At 45.7% G+C, this 19,059-nt stretch overlaps 1 long non-coding RNA gene across 1 annotated transcript in view; it reads left to right on the forward strand.

The window, feature by feature from the left end:
* LOC142847540 (uncharacterized) overlaps positions 1 to 19,059 on the forward strand; it is a 39,572-nt gene that overhangs the window by 16,274 nt on the left and 4,239 nt on the right. Inside the window, exon 2 of the long non-coding RNA XR_012910251.1 lies at positions 16,117 to 16,221. This is a non-coding gene — a long non-coding RNA (uncharacterized LOC142847540). The remainder of the gene's footprint in view (positions 1 to 16,116; positions 16,222 to 19,059) is intronic.

Genomic DNA, 19,059 nt, shown 5'->3' on the forward strand with positions numbered 1-19,059 from the left:
TTACATATCTCCTCCAACATACACACACACACACACACACACACACACACACACACACACACACACCAGTGCTTCTCCAGGAATTCCGCCAACTGCCAAGTATCCAAATCTATGCGCCTATGAGGGCCATCCCTATTCTAACCAGCACATCCTCTGTGACCAGGTCAGCAGTCGATGTCAGCAATCTTCTGAAATGTTGGGGCATTCAAGTTTGTCCTACAGGCCTAGTATATCTGACAGACATTTGAGAAGCAAGGAATTTTTAAGGTCTGTCCTACCTTGTCTTGGCAAAGTTTGGCAGTCACTTTCTTTTACACCCTGCTGGTCCAGTTTGGACAGAATACTGTCAGCAGTTGAGGCAAGGGAACTTTCTTTGCCTAAATGGCTAATGTTTCCCATAAAGAAAGCAAACTCCATAGGGAGGTTTTTAAGTGCCTATCATTGCCTCTGTAGACTGGTGCTGTCAGGAACAGATGTGCCTCGTTGCCATAAAAAACTTATACTATTAAAACATCTTATATTCCATATTCTAGAGATCTCTGAAGTGTTCAAAGACCACCTGCCTATCTAAAATATATCTCTGTTTGACCTTGTAAACATACCTAACTTGACTACAAGTTTGATTGTAATAGGTGATGATCTACTAACCTGCATTTCTTTATTATCATAAATAGCTTGTAATAATAACTTTCAAGGACTAGAAATTTACATTACATTGTTAAATGAGCTGTGTAGGTACAATACCTTGAACAAGAGTAGAAATGTATGTATAGTATGTTCTAACAAAAATAACCTTAAATTTATATCAATGTAAAAAAATCTTAAACGAGTAGAAACATACATATAGTATAACAAAAATAACCTCAAACATGTGTCAGTATACAAAAATCCATACCAATGTAAAATATTTAAAACTAGTAGTTGCTTTTTTTTGTTTACAAGTAGATTCAATAATCAGCCCTTTATTCCTATCATTTCTATAGCCCTCCTTTTTCTTTTCAGAATAAGAAATAAGAAATCCCTGAATCTAATCTCCTTTGCTCAGCTTTTTTCTTGACCATTACCAAAAACAACTTGTAATAAACTCCCTTACACAATGACAAATATCTATAACCCACTGAATGACCAAAAACTGCTCACTCCACCTCCTTGTTTTGATAGATCTTTGATAGACAAATTAGCAGAGATAAAAAAGAGAATCACGTTATTTAATTGTTCAGCTGAGGACCCCTTCCTGACCCTTAGCCCAACCTCCTCAGGATGGTTTTCTCTTTTTTTTTATTGATTTTCATTGAGTTCTACATTTTTCTCTGCTCCCCTCCTTGCCTCTCCCTTTCCTCCTTCAACCCTTCCCCAAGGTCCCCATGCTCCCAATTTACTCAGGGGATCTTGACTTTTTCTACTTCCCAAGTAGATTAGGTCTATGTATGTCTCTCTTAGTGTCCACATTGTTGTCTAGGTTCTCTGGGATTGTTGTTTGTAGGCTGGTTTTCTTTGCTTTATGTTTAAAAACCACCTATGAGTGAGTACATGTGATAATTGTCTTTCTGTGTCTGGGTTACTTCACTCAAAATAATGTTTTCTAGCTTCATCATTTTCCTGTAAAATTCAAGATATCATTTTTTTTCTGTGGTATAGTACTCCATTGTGTAAATGTACCACATTTTCCTTATCCATTCTTCAGTTGAGGGGCATTTAGGTTGTTTCCACGTTCTGGCTATGACAAACAAAGATGCTATGAACATAGTTGAGCACATGTCCTTGCGGCACAATTGAGCATCCTTTGGATATATACCCAAAAGTAGTATTGCTGGGTCTTGAGGAAGGTTGTTTCCTAATTTTCTAAGTCACCACACTGACATCCAAAGGGGCTGTACCAGCTTGCATTTCCACTAGCAATGCAAAAGTGTTCCCTTTTCCCCACAATCTCTCCAGCGTAAGTTGTCATCAGTGTTTTTGATTTTGGCCATTCTTACAGGTATAAGATGGAATCTCAAAGTTGTTTTGATTTACGTTTCTCTGATGACTAAGGATATTGAACATTTCCTTAAGTGTCTTTCAGCCATTTTAGATTCCTCTGTTGAGAGCTCTCTGTTTAGGTCTGTACTCCATTTTTTTTATTGGATTATGTGATCTTTTGATGACCAATTTCTTGAGTTCCTCCACCTTCCTAAACAGCACCACCAATTGGACCACGCATTCAAATGCCTGAAGCTATAGAGGACCCTTCTCATTCACCCACTGCAAAAGTCACTGATAAAAGCATTCCCCTTTCTTGGCTTCCTGATCATCTCAGATGTGAGCAAGCTTCTATGTCAGGCCAACATAAAAAAACCGTGCCTTCAAAGTGTAAGCCAAAACAAATCCTTCCTGCCCTAAGTGTTTCAAAATTCATTTCATTTCTAAATTATAATTAGAACAGAAAATCTTTCTAGAGATGAGATTGTAGTTCAGTGGTAGAGCACTTACCTTGCTTGCCCAGGCTCTGGGTTCAATTCCCAGCACTGAAAGAGAGGGTGGGAAGCACTTTAAAAAGATTTTGACTTGCCGGGCTGGTGGCGCACACCTTTAATCCCAGCACTTGGGAGGCAGAGGTAGAAAGATCTCTGTGAGTTCTAGGCCATCCTGCTCTACAAGAGCAAGTTCCAGGACAGGCTCCAAAGCTACAGAGAAACCCTGTCTCTAAAAACAACAAAAAAATTAATGTTATGTTTAGAGCTAGCAGGCAGCTAGTTACATCTGAGGGCTGTTGGTGTGGCAATGTTGAAGGGACCTGAGAATAGCCAACCCTCATCTTCGCCAGGAGCAGACCCCGGTGGTCCATGGGGACTTTTGAAAATGCAATACTGGGGGGGGGGTGCTTGCCTAACACACATGAAGCATGACATGAAACACGTTTTCTTTCTTTTTTCCTGGCAAATCGGTCCATACAAGAATTTCTTCTTGTAGGAGGTTGGAGAGATAGCTCAGTGGTTAAGAATACTGACTGCTCTTCCAGGAGACCCAGATTCACCTTCAAGTACCCACAGGTTGCCGCACAACTGTCTATAATAACAGTTCTAGGGCATAAGAGGCCTTTCATCTTTTGGCTTTCCTAGGAACCAGACATACGTGTGGTGCACAGACTTACATGCGGGAAAACACACTTAAAAAAAGAAGAAAAAGTCAGCTGGTGGTGCCTGCTTATAAAGCCAGCACTTGGGAGGCTACGGCAGCAGGAGCAGGAGTCTCAGGCTACATATGGGTCAGCCAAAGCTCCATAGCGTGAGCGTATGTAAATAATCAAAGTCGGACATATAGTTTGGTATCTTGGTACTGGCGGACAAAGCAGACTTAGGCACCCCTCAAAGCCAACAAACATACCCGTTGCTGCTTTCCCTCCCATTGTGAGCATTTGGGTCCCTTCTTCCTGGTATTCGTTAGCTATGCAAATCATCTTTTGATAAATATGCTTTGGAGGTAACGAACATTTTAACCGACTATCTTTCTAATGCATGTTATAAAAGCAATTTGAGTGGAAATGAAAATTGATGGCTTCTCTTTAAGCGGTCTCATGCTGCTGACCTCTGAGGAGGGCGAGGTGCTTCACTTAATCCCGTAAATGCTCATCTCTTTCCTGTCCTAGTGGGCTCCGTCCACCGCTGTCTCTGTATTCAGCCCCGGTGAGATTATTAACACATGCAGACTCCAGTTCCATAATCCTCGGGGGCAGAAATCTTTAAAGATTCTCTATGCAGGCACTAAGCATGATTTAAAGCGGAGTGATTATTGGTTGATGTGTTTGCCAGGCACAAACTATTCATTCCGGGGTGTACAACTGAAACACACTGTCTTCAAACTGCAAACGGAAATCGCTCGCGATATATAGACGAAAACGAAACATGAACTCCTAAGCAGGGCGTTATGGATGCCCAGGATGAATTGGAATCCGAACACAGTAGAACCCTTTCACACTTGAGGGCAATTGAAATGTCAAGTAATTCCCCAAGCATAACACGCAGCTTGTTAGTCCCGGAGAGAGTCCTAATGCTCTCTGTGTGAGGGGGCAGATGGAGTTGGAACAGAGGGATGCTGAGAAGAGAACACTTGCCCAGAAACGTATCCTCTCCTAGGGGTCCTGCCCACACTGCTGCCTGAGCAGCAGAGTTCAAGGAAGGTACACGATCAATTCACTAGTGAATTTCAGGGGCAATGGAAACTAACGAAGGAGCAAGGTCAGAGACGGTGACATATTTAGAATGAGTTCCTGATTAATCATATTTGTAATGATACTGCTCATGGATCAATTTTTAAGAGGCAATCCCATCATTCTGTACCAAGGGGGAAAAATGAAGAAAAAAAAACCATCAAGTATTCTCCAAAGAGAAAGCTTAAAAGGCCAGTGAACTAAGGAGAGATTTGAATATCCCAAATGGCTAATGAAACACAAAAGAGCTGGGTGTGGTGGTGCACACGCCTTTAATCCCAGCATTGGAGATGCAGAGGCAGGCAGATCTCTGAGTTCGAGGGCAGCCTGGTCTACAGAGCTAGTTTCTACACAGAGAAACGCTGTCTCAAGAAACCACAAAACAACAACAAAAATACAAAATAGTAAAATAAACTTTCCTTGTCCATACAACATGATAAACCCCAGCCACAGTGAGAACACTTAGTTTTTGCAAAGACTCTGGAGATGTGTAAATTTATGTGCTATTGGTGTGAATAGATGGTGTTCACCACAGAGGAAATGAGCAGAAAAGCAATTTAAAAGAGGAAATTTGGTTTGTGGCTGCAGTTAATGGTCTCTTGGCTCATTACTCGCCCTGTGGCAAAGAAGGCAGGACCTGACGGTGGGAATGTGTGATGGGACAACAGTGAAGCTGCTGACTCATGGTGGCAAGAAAGAGACAGACAGACAGACAGCAGACGGGTAGACAGGTATGTAGGTAGATAGATGATAGCTAGATAGCTAGATAGCTAGATAGCTAGATAGCTAGATAGATAGATAGATAGATAGATGATAGATGAATGGTAGATGTAGATAAATGACATAGATGAAAGATCAATAGATAGACAGATGACAGATGGGTGGATGGATAGATGGACAGACAGAGAATGCATGGACTGCACCCTGAAAAGGAATGCCTATGTCCTACTCCTTTCAACTCCACCTCCTTTAGGAGCCATCACCTCCCAAAAGCCGATTCAGTTACAGACCCATCTATACATTGCTTCATTGGCGAGGTCAGAGGCTCCCTTAACCTTGGAATACAGATACGGTTTCCTTTCTGTTGGAGGTGCCTACACGGGTAAGAAAGGAAGCTGCCCATGGGTCTGGAAAGCAAGCCAGTAAGCAGCTTTCCTCCTTGGTTTCTGCTTCAGCTCCAGCCTCTGGAGGTCCTGCCTTGATTTCTTGTCCTGGCTTCCCTTGCTGTTCTGTAAGCTGGGTGGTGGTGGCACATGCCTTTAATCCCAGCATTTGAGAGGCAGAGGCAGAGGCAGACTGATCTCTGAGTTTGTGGCCAACCTGATGGACAAGAGCTAGTTCCAGGATAGGCTCCAAAACAACAGAGAAACCCAGTTTCAAAAAACAAAACAAAACAAAACGAAAGGTGTGTCCTGTCCTGCACATAATTGTCTGTGCACCATGGAGAACAGAAAGTGTGTCCTGCACACCACTGTCTGTGCACCATGGAGAAGAACAGATGCATCATAAGAGTCCATGCTTCTCCTGGTGCAGAGGATCACCTCACCAACCTCACTGCAATTAGTAATGGAAAACTTCTGTCCCTCCCTCCATCCCTTTCTTCCTTCCTTTTTTATTTTTTGGATCATGGTCTCACTGTAGCTCGGACTAGTCTCAATTCTGTAGTTAAGGATAATCTTGAACTTTGGACCCTCCTGCCTGTGTCTCCTGACTACCGGGATTTCAGGTGAGCACTATCGAGCCCGGTTGATGTTGGAGATTGAGCTGAGGGTGTCATACATGCTAGGCAGGCACTTGTCCCCAGGTCCATGTTTTCTTTTTTCTCTTCTAAAATGCCAGATCTCAAGTAATCCAAACTGGCCTTGAATCACTGCCTAGTGAAATACAGCCTTGAACTCCTGACGTTCCTACCTTCACCTTCTAAATCCTGAGGTTTATAGGTATATGCCACCACTCAGCTGAGGTTTTTCTGGTTATAAAAATAAGATTCTGTCACCATATTGGGAAAGAGGAAACTCAGCAAAAAGCATGAGGCTGCAAATTAAATAGACTCATGGTCCTGTCTTTGCTTTTCTGTATTTATCCCTCCCTGAGTCCACACAGCTCTCTGCCATTCTAGGGTCAGGGAAACAACAACAACAACAAACCAACCAAACAAACAAACCCCCTCTTACTTCAGATAGCCTTTAGAAAAGAAAAGACACATTTATTTACCTCCTTGTTGTTTATATCTTTGGGGAAGAATTACTTTCCATAATTACTAAGTAACAAGTTAGTAAGCACAAACGCATATATAAGCACTCCATTGCCCTCCACAGGGAGTGCTTTGTTAAGTGGTGGTTGATGAGCTCAGGGATGAAAACTGTCCTCTGGACGTAGTGCATGCTCTTCTAACCCACTGTGAGTCTCTTCCTTATGTGTCTGGATTAATGGTGTGATGAGGCTTGGTGCTATCTCAGATTCAGCTACGCAAAAGTGATGGAGGAAGGTCATTGGCTAATAAAGGAACTGCCTTGGCCCATTTCATTGGTTAGAAGATAGGTAGGAGGAGTAAACAGAACAAAATGCTGGGAGGAAGAGGAAGTGAGCTCAGACTCGACATCTCTCCTCTCCGGAGCAGATGCCTCAGAGACGCCATGCTCCCTGCTCCTGGGAAGATGCACGCTTTGAAGCTCCGACCCAGGATGGACATAGGCTAGAATCTTTCTGGTAAGCGCACCTAGGGGTGCTACACAGATGATTAGAAATGGGCTAAATTAATATGTGAGAATTAGCCTAGAAGAGGCTAGCTGGGGTGTTGGGGACGCAGCCCCGCCGCCGCTCCTTATTACTACAAATGGCGCCCACGTGGACAACTGCTTCCACATAAAGCCTGAGACAGCTTGGGAAGTAATTCTGCAACAAAATGACAGCTTTGTGCATGGTTTCTTGGTAGCAGCAATTTCTCGGGTCTACTCTGCTTGCCAGAGGCAAGCAAGCGCCTCATCTAAGAGAGGCTTCCTGACTCAGCTTTAGCTGCAAAGCCCGCAGCTCATTAAGAGGTCCTGCCACGAAACACTTAAACCGTGTTGATGAAAAGCTGAACACATGCTTTTCGGTTTTCAGCCGTAGCAGAAAAAAAAAAAAGCTGCACCATTTAAAATGCCAGCTTTCTGGGCTGTCCTGCCAGGGCAAACTCTGACTCTTTTACGCAGGCGGTTCATGCGGTTTGCAAGCATAGGCTGCTGAAGCTCGCTTGCTGGCAGGGACCTTGAAACACCATGAGGCTGGAAAGCTAAGAAATGGGCTAGTCCAGGTGCGAGAGTTAGCCTAGAAGAGGCTAGGTAGAAATGAGCCAAGCAGTGTTTAAATGAATACAGTTTGTGTGTTGTTATTTCGGGGCAAAAGCTAGCCGAGCAGGCGGCTGGGGTGTTGGGGACGCAGCCCCGACACCGCCCATATTACTACACAAAAGGACTGCACTCAATCCAGCTGAGGACTCCGTCAGTTCCCCAAAGACCAGACAGCATCTATAGAGATATATATGTCCACAAAATTCAGAGATGAGACATATTATTATTTTTGCCAATGGAAAGATAAGCAGTGACAACGTAAGACAGAGACGTCAGCTCATCATGTTTATTACATCCTTGCGTTATTCCTGTTCACAGTAGCTAAGTTGTAGAATCGCCTGTGTGCCCATCAGCAGAAGACTGATGAAAACGTGATATAAAACAGTCCAGTTGTATTCAGTCATAGATAATTTGTATGGTGTACAGTAGGGTGAGATGGGGTGGATTAAAACAAAGTACAGTGACACACATATTCCTAGCCCTCTAGAGGCAGAGGCAGGGGGATCCTTCTGAGTTCTAGGTGTGTGTGTGTGTGTGTGTGTGTGTGGTTTTAAAATAATAAAGTCCTTAAAAAGGGAGTAAAATAATATAAAAGAAAAAGTCACATAAAGATGGAATACACAGAGAGTCTGGATTCTGTATGTGATTGTGTTTGTTATCATTAGGTTCTCTTATTGCTAATGAAGAAATGACAGCTGCTAAGAAACATTGGATTGTGGAAATTTCTAGATTAAACTAACTTACGTATTTTAAAAATATCTTGGCTTCAAATTGGAAGTCAAAAGGTGTGTTGCTTTGGGAGAGAGGTTATGTTTTTATTTTCACAGGACATGAGAAGCTGTGGAGCCGGGCGGTGGTGGCGCACGCCTTTAATCCCAGCACTTGGGAGGCAGAAGCAGGCGGATCTCTGTGAGTTTGAGACCAGCCTGATCTACAGAGCTAGTTCCAGGACAGGCACCAAAACCACAGAGAAACCCTGTCTCGAAAAAAAGCAAAAAAAAAAAAAAAGAGAGAGAGAGAGAGAAGCTGTGGATTCACTCTAGATTAGGAAGGGCAGTTCTTCAAAATTCCCTGCCTCTCAAAAAAGTCTGTCAGATATACAAAGGTGGGTGCCCCAACATTCCAGAAGAACTTTGGGTGACTGTCCAGATAGTCAGATGTCCTTAGAGAACATTTTCACCCTGGGGTCTTTGAAGGAGTTGAAGTTTAGATAATTATAAAGTTTTCTTTAGTTTTTATAAAAGGTAAATTAAGTATAAATATTTAGAGTCACAAGAAAATAAGATAAATAATAGAGTATTTTCTCTAAATTTTCCAAATACAAATGGACTGGCTATTGTAACTGTAATTCTTATGTAATAACTGTTTTTTCAGTATATAATTTTACTATGTTAAAATTAAAACTTTTTTTCTAATTAGACAAAAAGAGAGAAATGTAGAATATTCCATTACACTGTGTGAATATATGTTGCTGTGATTGGTTTACTAGAGTTGACTGGACAATTGCTACACAGAATAAGGTTAGGTGGGAGAACAAGACTAAGGACTCTGAAAAAAAGAAGGGTGGATCAAAAAAGTTGCCAGTGAGACACAGAGAGGAAATAGGAGGTACAAGATGAAAGAGAGGTAACACCATGTGGCAGAATGTAGATGAATAGAAATGGGTTAATTTAACTTGTAAGAGCTAGTTAGTAATAAGCCTAAGCTATTGGTCAAGCATTTAAAACTAGTATTGAGTTTCCATGTATGTTGTTTGGGAACTGGCAGGAGGTAATAAAAAGTCTGCCTACTAAATCCAAGCACCTACATGGAGGCTCACAAATATCTGTAATTCTAATTCCAGGGGATCTGACAACCTCTTCTGACCTCTATGGGCCCCAGACACACACATAATACACAGACATATATACAGGCAAATATTCATACACATTTAAAAAAAATTCAAAGACATAAAAAAATAGCTGGGCATGTGGCATATGCCTTTAATTCGGGCACTCAGGGGGCAGAGGCAATTGAATCTCTGTGTTAGAGGCCAGCTTGGTCTACATATCAAATTCCAGGACAGCCAGGTCTTGAAAAACAAACAAACAAACAAACAACAACAACAAAATAACCACAAAAATACACAAAGATCTTCCTTTAAAAAGTTTCAGTCTCAGGCTGGAGAGATGGCTCAGAGGTTAAGAGAACTGACTGCTGTTCCTGAGGTCCTGAGTTCAATTCCCAGCAACCACATGATGACTCACACCCATCTATAATAAGATCTGGTGCTCAGAACACTATATACATAATAAATAAAATTAAATTAAAAAAAGGTTCAGTCTCTAAAGGCAAGAGATGTTTTCACACAGCTGCCATTTTGCCTGAGTCCACAGAGTTGCTGAGTGGTTGAACGGTGCACAGATTACAAACTAGACCTATGGTGAGGACGCAGTCCCTGGCAGCTCTTCTGTCGCTCTGTGAGGCCATTGCTGTTCCAACAGCCCCCGTCCCTGCGGAGGGCAGAGGCACAGCTTCCCTAGCCTGTTGCGGCTCTCTACTGTGAGCACCAATGGCTGCTCCCATCCTTCTGTGACTTCCTGCTTGCATGGCCTGGGAGAGACAGCCCCTGGGTCTCTGCACCACTTGAGAAGCAGCAGCTTGAGCGTTGGCAGTGATGGTCAGAGACTCCTCCTCTTATTTTCAGGTTAAGTCAGGCTGAGGTCTGCTCTCAAATGACCTTGATCCACAGAACCCAAGCTGAGCTCACTCCCTGTTAATGCACAGCCAAGTATTACTCTGATAATATAAAATAGTCCTTGGCATCAAGTCTTCTATGAACTTCTAGAACTAGCCTCTGTTTTTCCTTACAGCATCCCCGGGCCTCTAACAAGGCCACTGTAGCAATCTCTAGTATTTCCTTCTTCCAGAGCACAAGTTACATCTAGAAGCTTGTGACCAAGAACACTGCTGGATGTGGAGTTCAGCATCCCTCCATCTTGACCTCTGTCTTCCCAAGGCACCTTGGGAAGAAACAGAGAGAGGGATGTTGAAAATTCTTCTGTGTTGTGCTCCAGAGGAAAGCACATCTTCGTCCAGGGTAGGTTTCTGTGACAGAGTCTCACTACGTAGTCCTGGGTGGCCTTCAACTGTGAGACTCACTGAGAACCCTGTCTTTCCAGTACTGAGACTAAAGGCATATACTACCGTGTTCGGCTCGACTCTTATCCATTTGAAAGTCTACAAAACATAAAGTGTCCTCTTCGAGCAGATGTGGGAGGGGGACTTGATCGGGAGAGGGGGAGGGAAATGGGAGGCGGCGGCGGGGAGGAGGCAGAAATCCTTAATAAATAAATAAATTTAAAAAGTAAAAATAAATAAATACCAATGCCAAAAACAACAACAAAAAAAAAAACAGGAAGTGTCTCCTCTTCTTTCTTAGTCTTCTCCTAGACCTCAAGGAAGGTTATTTAGCCCTGGGTAACTGGTTAGAGTGGAGGTTTGGGAAGAAAGCAAAGGGGATAAGGAATGCCCAGCATTGGAGAGGGGAGGGAGGACTGAGGGTGTGCTTGTGTGTGCATGTGTGTGCACGTGCATGTGTGTGTGTAGCTCACTCAGTACTGACTCAGTACTTCAGCAGTCACAGCTATAAATGTGTGCTTGAGGCATGCCTCCTCCCTGTCTCCTACCCCTTACCCCACCCCACTCTCATTTAAGGTAGCAATAGAAACCCAAACTAAGACAGCTACCATGTATTTTCAGGAAAAGAAAAATGTGTCTGGGCTAATTAGTGTGTTTCATTTTAAGTAAGAAATCTCTGAATTCCTATTGGCTGACTATGTAATTATAACATATTAAGGATCCAAAAGTAGAAGCTACACACTAACTATCATGCTCTTTAGAAGAATTCCCAGATAACTTGCTTGTTTGCTTGCCTTTTGAGATAGGATTTCAAATTGCCCTGGTTGGTCTCAAACTCACCATATAACTGAAAATGACCTAGAATCCTTGATCTTTCTGTCTCCACCTTCAGAGTTCTGGGATTATAGGTATAGGCCACCATGACCAGTCTCTGTGGTAGTGAGGATTGAACCCAGGGCCTTGTGTAGCCTAGGCAAATACAGATTTTTTTTGCCTCTTCTTCATGTGTATGTGTGTAAGTTGTGGGTGTGTTTGTGTGTACCATGTGCGCACTTGTTACCAATGCCAAGTGTGTTCAACTGCTCATGAGAGTGCACTTGTACTCCGCTTGTTGTCATGGTGACCTGAAGGGCCATTTGTCTGTCTCAGGTCTCCATGGAGACACAGCAAATGCTTTCTTTCTGGGCCGCTGATGTCGGAGGAATCCTGCTGCTTTTGTAGTTTTCTGAGAAACAGTTTTCTGTGAATCAAAGCAAAGCCTCAATAAGTCTAGAATTGCAGGAGCGTCACAACTATAGAGACGGCCAGTGCCTGCTCTGAAGAGATCAGGAAATGGGTGTCGGGGAAGTGAAGTGGCTAAACATGCAAGACTGAGTAACAGCAGGCCACAGGGACCCTGCTGCCTGACTCTGACTTTTCTGGTGTCGCTGTAGAACTGATCCTGGACCCTCCGGGCTGGAGAGAGCCACCAGTGTTTGTGCACGTGGTAGAGAGTAGGATAGACTATAAACACCAAAGTCTATTCCCTTTTTAAAGCCTCAATCAGGACTGGGTTATTCAAAGCTCCCGCCTTGCCATCCACCTACCACTGGAGGTCAGGCCTGGGTAGGAAATGGCAGCTCTGAGATTTCCGGGCTGCGATGTGTTACCACTAGGTGGCACTATCCTGATCCCCACCCCCACTCCGTCCCTTTTCCATCCTTTCCCTTAACTTCTAACTGTGCCTGATTCAGCCCTGTTATTCTCGGCCTAGCCTACATGTGTAGAAGGCACGGTTTCCGATTGGCTCGCATCAAACACACTGACGGGGTCAGTGAGAGGGCTCGGTGGGTAAAACGCTAGCCACAAAAGCTTGGTGACCTCAGGGCCATCCTCGGAGTCCACCTGCAGGGAAAAGAAAATGACTCCACACAGTTCTCCTCTGACCTCCACATCTGCACCCAGGTAGAGGTGAAAAACTGTGCAACTGTGTGTGTGTGTGTGTGTGTGTGCGTGTGTGTGCTGTGCAGATGCACACCTGTAACCCCAGGATTCAGGGTGTGGAGGCAAGAGGGTCAGAAGTTCAAGTCATCCCCAGCTATGAGAGTTCAAGACCAGTCTGGGCTACCTATCTTGAAAAAAAAAAAAAAAACAACAATTCGTCAACCTAATTTTAAAGGGGCAAAATTAAAAACAGGGACATCAGTGGGAAAGGAAAACCTTCCAGGCTATCACAAATTCAGAGGTCCACCGGTGAGAATTGTGATGAAAACGTGGATGGCACAGAGAGACAGGAAAATTGTGTGTAACAAGCACACTGGAAATGGTAAGAAATCGCAGCAACGTGCTTTTACAATGGGGGGGGGGCAACTGCAAGAGCGCTGGGTGGCGTCATTTACAACAGCCCGAACAACAAAACAGCAAAAATAATAATTAGAAAGAACCTTTTTTTTTTTTGCAAGAGAAAAAAATTATAGTTATTGGAATACTTACTTCTGTGTTACTATGACCAAAACAGCTAGTCATAGAAACAACTCAAGGAAGGAGAAAGATTTCTTTCGTTCTAGTTTTAGGAGCAACATTTAAAGTCCACCACAGGGAAGGAAGGGAGGCTGGGTAGCTCTGTGGCGGCAGGGACCTGAGACAGTGGATGTTCCTATGGCTGCAGCCCGGAAAGCTGGTCTAACCAGAGCCCGAGCTGGGCTACAGACTTCAGAGGCGTGCCTCCCTCTAGTGGTGACCTACTTCCTCCAGCCAGGCTCTGCCTCAGAAAGGTTCCAGTCACCCAAGATGGTGCCGGCAGCTGGAGACCAAGTGCTCCGACTGGAAACCCGTAGAGAACATTCTAGATCTAAAACTGAACTTGTGCAGCACTGAAAGTGAGTGAAATGCAATTTACACAACAGTAAAAAAGTGTCGAATGTACGCAGCTGGGTGCTCACGGGAGGTGGGCCACATGATGTTCCGCGGGGCTTTGAGATTGGAACACAGCGGATGATGGTGACCTAGTCTCTTGCCCTGTGGCTACCATAAAATACTCCGACAAGAGCAACCGGGAGAAAATAAGTAAACAACTCTTTCTGGGCAAAGGGGTTTATTTGGGCTCACAGTTCAAGCCACAGCCTCTCATGTTAGGGAAGTAAGTCAGGGAGAACTTGAAGCAGCTGGTCACATTACAGGGTCCTCAGTCGGAAGAGAGCAATGGATGCGAGTGTGTCCCCAGTGTCACCATCAGGTTCCACCTACAATTCAGATGATCTTCCCACATCAATGAACACAAACAAGTCAATTCACCCCTGGGTGTGCTCAGAGACATCTCTCCCAGGCGAGTCAAAGCCTGGAGCTTTGACTCTGAGAATCCTTCTTGCGGGGGAGGTCACCGGGAAGGTGAAACTCTCAGCTCCTCTCCCCACTGTGGGCCCTTTGTATCTGCCCAGAACTGGGCAGCAGCATCTTGAGGTTACACTTACTGTGTACACACGGGGCTCCCATCAGCCCTCTCAGAACTGTGCGTGCCAGTAGCTTTACGGTGCACCTCGACGGCAGCGTGATCTCTTCTCGGTTCCACAGTGTGGGAATCGGCAAAACAGAATTCTTTGCGTATAGGAATGAAAAGGACAGACCGAAACTCCAAAACTCTGCCAGCAGAAGAGAAGAGGCAGCAGGGACAGTAATGGGGTGAGGAAGGCTAACAGTGAGGTTTGAGGCCAGGCTCTGACTTGGAGGTGAAACCCTGTGTCTCTGGAGACCACCTGAAGCGAGCATTAATGGGGTCAAAGGCAGGGAAAGCACTGATCAGTTCAGACAAGCGATCATAGCCACCATAGGGAACACCGCCATTACAAAGGAGGGCTGTGAGCCTCACAGGTGATTGAAAGCCTGGGTTCCAGCTGTGCTAGGACTAGAACTAGAGCTCCTGACAGACCCACAAGAAGTCTCTCTGGGGAGGATGGAGCAGACAGGTGACTAGGAGAGTTGCCACCCCCAGGAGGCAGCAGTCCAGGGAGGGTCTTGAGGAAGCCAAGATTCTGGGAGGGCTATGGGCAGGGGAGGAAGCCTAGATTCTGGGAGGGTTGTGGGCAGGGGAGGAAGCCTAGATTCTCAGAGGGCTGTTGGCAGGGGAGGAAGCCTAGCTACCTAGAAAGCAGGGAGAGCCTGAGAGTAAATAAGCAACCGTGAACAAGTCCTGGGAGCTGGGCGGTGAGACAGTCGCTGCCAGAGCCTGCCTGGAGGACAAACGGTGTCACAGGAGGTTGGTTAAGGGCAGCTCTAGGACCAGAAGTTCAAGGTCATGGGCAGAGAGGTGGCTCACCAGAAGTACGCTACGTAAGTTTGAGCTCTAGAGCCCACATGATGGAGGTAGAGAACTGACTCCAAGTTGTCCTCTTTCTCTCCAGGCTTGCTTTAGCATATGCGTGCTAGTGCATGCTATGCACAGATCACAGAGTGTCCCAAAAACCAACTAGGAGACGAGTCCTGTATGTAAAAGCAAAGAGCCTTTATTCTTGTTCAAGCTCAAACTCAGACTCTCTGTGAGTCCAACGTATTGGTGTAATTGGAGAGCCCTGAGCTCAGTTGGGGTGGGGTTTTTATAATAGTAGGAGTTGGGGTGAGGGATTTCCCAGGATTCAGAACCCCTGGTTGGCTGACATTTATCTAGGGGTGTCCTAGTGAAACACGATGGGTGTGTGCTGGCAGAGACCCTATCTACAACGGTTGGAATGTTAGGAATTTTCTTTGGATGGTCAGTTTCTGGGTGGTGCTGGGTGGTCTCAGTTTGTGGCCTTTCTTGGAATCAAGTATTGCTTTAGGGTGAGCTACTGAGACTCAGGCCTCTATTGAGCTTGTCCATGGCTGGGTCCCACATACACACACCCATCACTAACCCCCACCCCACTAAATACATGTACAAGTCATGTTCTCAGTCATTCTTAGCCATTTAGAAAGTTTGTGGCCAGCCTGGGCTACATAAGTTCTTGTCTCAAAAAAGGGAGGGTGAGTACGCCTGTGTCCGTAGGGACAGGCAAATAAGTTGTCACCGGGCATCTTTCCTGCTTCCTCCCTTCTTGGCTCCAGGCTAAGCAAAAGGCGCTGCTGGGCTTGAGTACCCAGGGCTTAGAGAGGAGAGTGGGAGGGTGCCCTAGTGTGCCCCACCTCACCTGTGAGGGGCTAGTCCATGGTATCAGGAAGCTGGTGTGGCAGCAAAGATGCCCAATGATGATAAACTTCATTATAAAGAAGAGTAACTCCTGTCTGTGATCAGGCTGGTGAGCAGGCAGGGCCTGGCCCTGCAGGGTGCCTGCTGACTCTCAACCCCCTCATCCAGCCGACTTCCGGGAGAAAGGGAGTGATGGATGTCTCACATTAGCCTGTGGAGTCCCTAAGAGTGACAGGATGGTGGTTCCCTTTAGTAGTCTGACACCCAGAAAAGTGAAGTGATCTCCTGGGGTGATCCTGCTTGACACCTGTTTTATGTCGTGAAACTATGTTGTTTTTCAGCTTCACAGACTGTCACTCCCGGCTGCTGGCTGTATAGAATGCTGACATTTCCTGAGATTTGAGGGAATGGAGGTCTGGAGCATCCTTTCTGTCCTACCTGGGCAGGTGAGCCGAACTTGATGGTAGAAAGGCTGAGAGAGGAATTTCACACAGGAGAGTAGCCTCCTCCAAACAGGAAAGTATGTCCATGTCTGTTCAGGAGAAAAATCACCAAACCGTCACAGCTGGAAAGCAAAGTAGCTTTCCAAACTGACATTGCCAGACAAGGGCGAGCAGCCAGGAACCTGCGGCAGAGGCCAGTCCCTGCAACGCTCCAGCATGCCACGTGTTTGTTCGTGGAACCCACGCATTCATCCTGCTTTCAAAATGATAGCTGTCACTGAGCTTCATAATGCGCACTGCCCAGAACGGCTTACAGAAATGGAAACACTGAGATTTATGTCACAATCACACCACGTAAACCTACATTTGATTTCCCTGAGGCGGGAGGCTAGTCGTGGGGTCTGGGAAAGTCGTGTCCTCCTATCAGAGGGACAAGTGTAATCGTCCCTTCCGAGGAAGGTTTGTGTCCTCTGCCCAGGAGTGTGCAGGGTCAGGGAACATACATGCCCTGTGCTTCTTTGATAGCCCAGTACTGCTTCCCACCACAGAGAAGTCCTTAGTGATAAAAACGGGAGCGTGACTGGGCTGCTGACCTGTGATGAATGTGTGCACACTGTCTATGCATCCCCAGTGTGGGTGGAGAGGAAAGAGTTCATTACTTTTGTCTAAAGGCTAGGTTGGTGCAGAACAAAACAAACAAACAAACAATAAACAAAAAAAAAATCAAAAAAGCCAAATTGTCAAGAACTAAAGAGAGCTCCAGGTTGGAGATAGACATGAAAATTGAAATTGAGCAGAAAATATCACATATCACATGGAGAAAGCACTGGCCAGGAAATCTGAAGAACGGCTCTGCCGCACATTTAACATGAACTAGACAAAGGATGTTACTTGACACTTGTAGGTCTCAGCATTCTCGTGGATAAAGCCGGGTGACTCACAAGGATCAACGGGTACATGGCAAAATGCCTCCAAATTGAATCTCAGGTCACTGTATCCTTTCGTTAGTAAGATAACATAGATGGGCTTGAGGATATAGCTCAGTCAGTGGAGTGCTTGCCTAGCACACAGGAAGTCCTTAGTTCGATTCCTAGCACCGGGCCAGCAGGGTGTGGGGTCTGCACTCCAGCCTTTAGGGGGCAGAGCAGTGTGTGTTATCAGGGTGTGGGGTCTGAACTCCAGCATTTAGGGGGCAGAGCAGTGTGTTAGCAGGGAGTGGGGTCTGAACTCCAGCCTTTAGGGAGCAGAGCAGTGTGTTAGCAGGGAGTGGGGTCTGAACTCCAGCCTTTAGGGAGCAGAGCAGTGTGTGTTATCAGGGTGTGGGGTCTGAACTCCAGCATTTAGGGGGCAGAGCAGTGTGTTAGCAGGGAGTGGGGTCTGCACTCCAGCCTTTAGGGGGCAGAGCAGTGTGTTAGCAGGGTGTGGGGTCTGCACTCCAGCCTTTAGGGGGCAGAGCAGTGTGTTAGCAGGGTGTGCAGCCTTTAGGGGGCAGAGCAGTGTGTTAGCAGGGTGTGGGGTCTGTGCTCCAGCATTTAGGGAGCAGAGCAGTGTGTGTTATCAGGGTGTGCAGCATTTAGGGGGCAGAGCAGAGTGTTAGCAGGGTGTGGGGTCTGCACTCCAGCATTTAGGGGGCAGAGCAGAGTGTTAGCAGGGTGTGGGGTCTGCACTCCAGCATTTAGGGGGCAGAGCAGAGTGTTAGCAGGGTGTGGGGTCTGCACTCCAGCATTTAGGAGGCAGAGCAGTGTGTGTTAGCAGGGTGTGGGGTCTGCACTCCAGCCTTTAGGGGGCAGAGCAGTGTGTTAGCAGGGTGTGGGGTCTGAACTCCAGCCTTTAGGGGGCAGAGCAGAGTGTTAGCAGGGTGTGGGGTCTGCACTCCAGCACTGGCACATACTTCTTCCAGCAAGGCCATATCTCCTAAACATACTCAAACAGTGCCACCAATGGGGGCCAAATGTTCTGAACCTATGGGGGACATTCTCATTTAAATCACCACAGAGTTACATAAAAACACGAGAGGACAAATCAAAATGATTTTATTCAGAATTCCAATGCTTTGCCTGTCCCTTCTTTAGTTGTTTCCAGGGCCAAATCTGTTTTTACTTAAAATTAGAAAAAAATATTTACATGTTTTGCCTGCATGTATGTCTGAGTACCATGTACATGCCTGATGCATGAGGCCAGAAGAGGGTATCAGAGCCCCTGGACCTGGAGTTCAGTTCCAGACAGTTGCGAGTTGCCATGTCCCCGGGTGTTGGGACTTGAAGCCAAGTGCTCTGGAAGAGCAGCCAGTGCTCTTGACTGCGGAGCCATCTCTTCAGCAGCTGCTGTCATTTGAATCTTAAGGAAGCTACTACTGTATTTCTGCAAGTTTTCACATGAGAAGCTTTGTAAAACTACACCGGTTCTGTTCAGAGCTCTACTCGCTACAGGAACTAGGATGAAAATTTAAAAACATACAAACACAGAGACAGACAGACAGGGCCACGGGGTCATCCTTGAGACAAGAAGGCCAAGAATGCCCACTTTATTGTGCTCAGGTGCAGCTTATATAAGGCTCTGGCCACGCCCCAGCTCTCGGGATCTTTCAGCGGCAGACCCATCAGAACCCACTCCCCTACCATTAGGGTCTCATGCTCAGAGCAGCTGAAGGCTGCTCAGAGTAGAGGAAAACAAGTTTTTTTTTTTTCAAGAAGTTCAGGGTCTGGTGGCCCGCAGTCCCCAACAAAGCTTGACATGCATTCTGTCCCAACATCCTATTAGAGGCGGTCATCAGAGTGCTTGCTTGTTTCTGGTCCTAACAGAAAGGTTTGGGTTTGGGGTTCCAGGGGAACACTGTAGTAG

This window comes from Microtus pennsylvanicus, chromosome 4 (assembly GCF_037038515.1).
Source record: "Microtus pennsylvanicus isolate mMicPen1 chromosome 4, mMicPen1.hap1, whole genome shotgun sequence".
NCBI classification, from domain to species: domain Eukaryota; kingdom Metazoa; phylum Chordata; class Mammalia; order Rodentia; family Cricetidae; genus Microtus; species Microtus pennsylvanicus.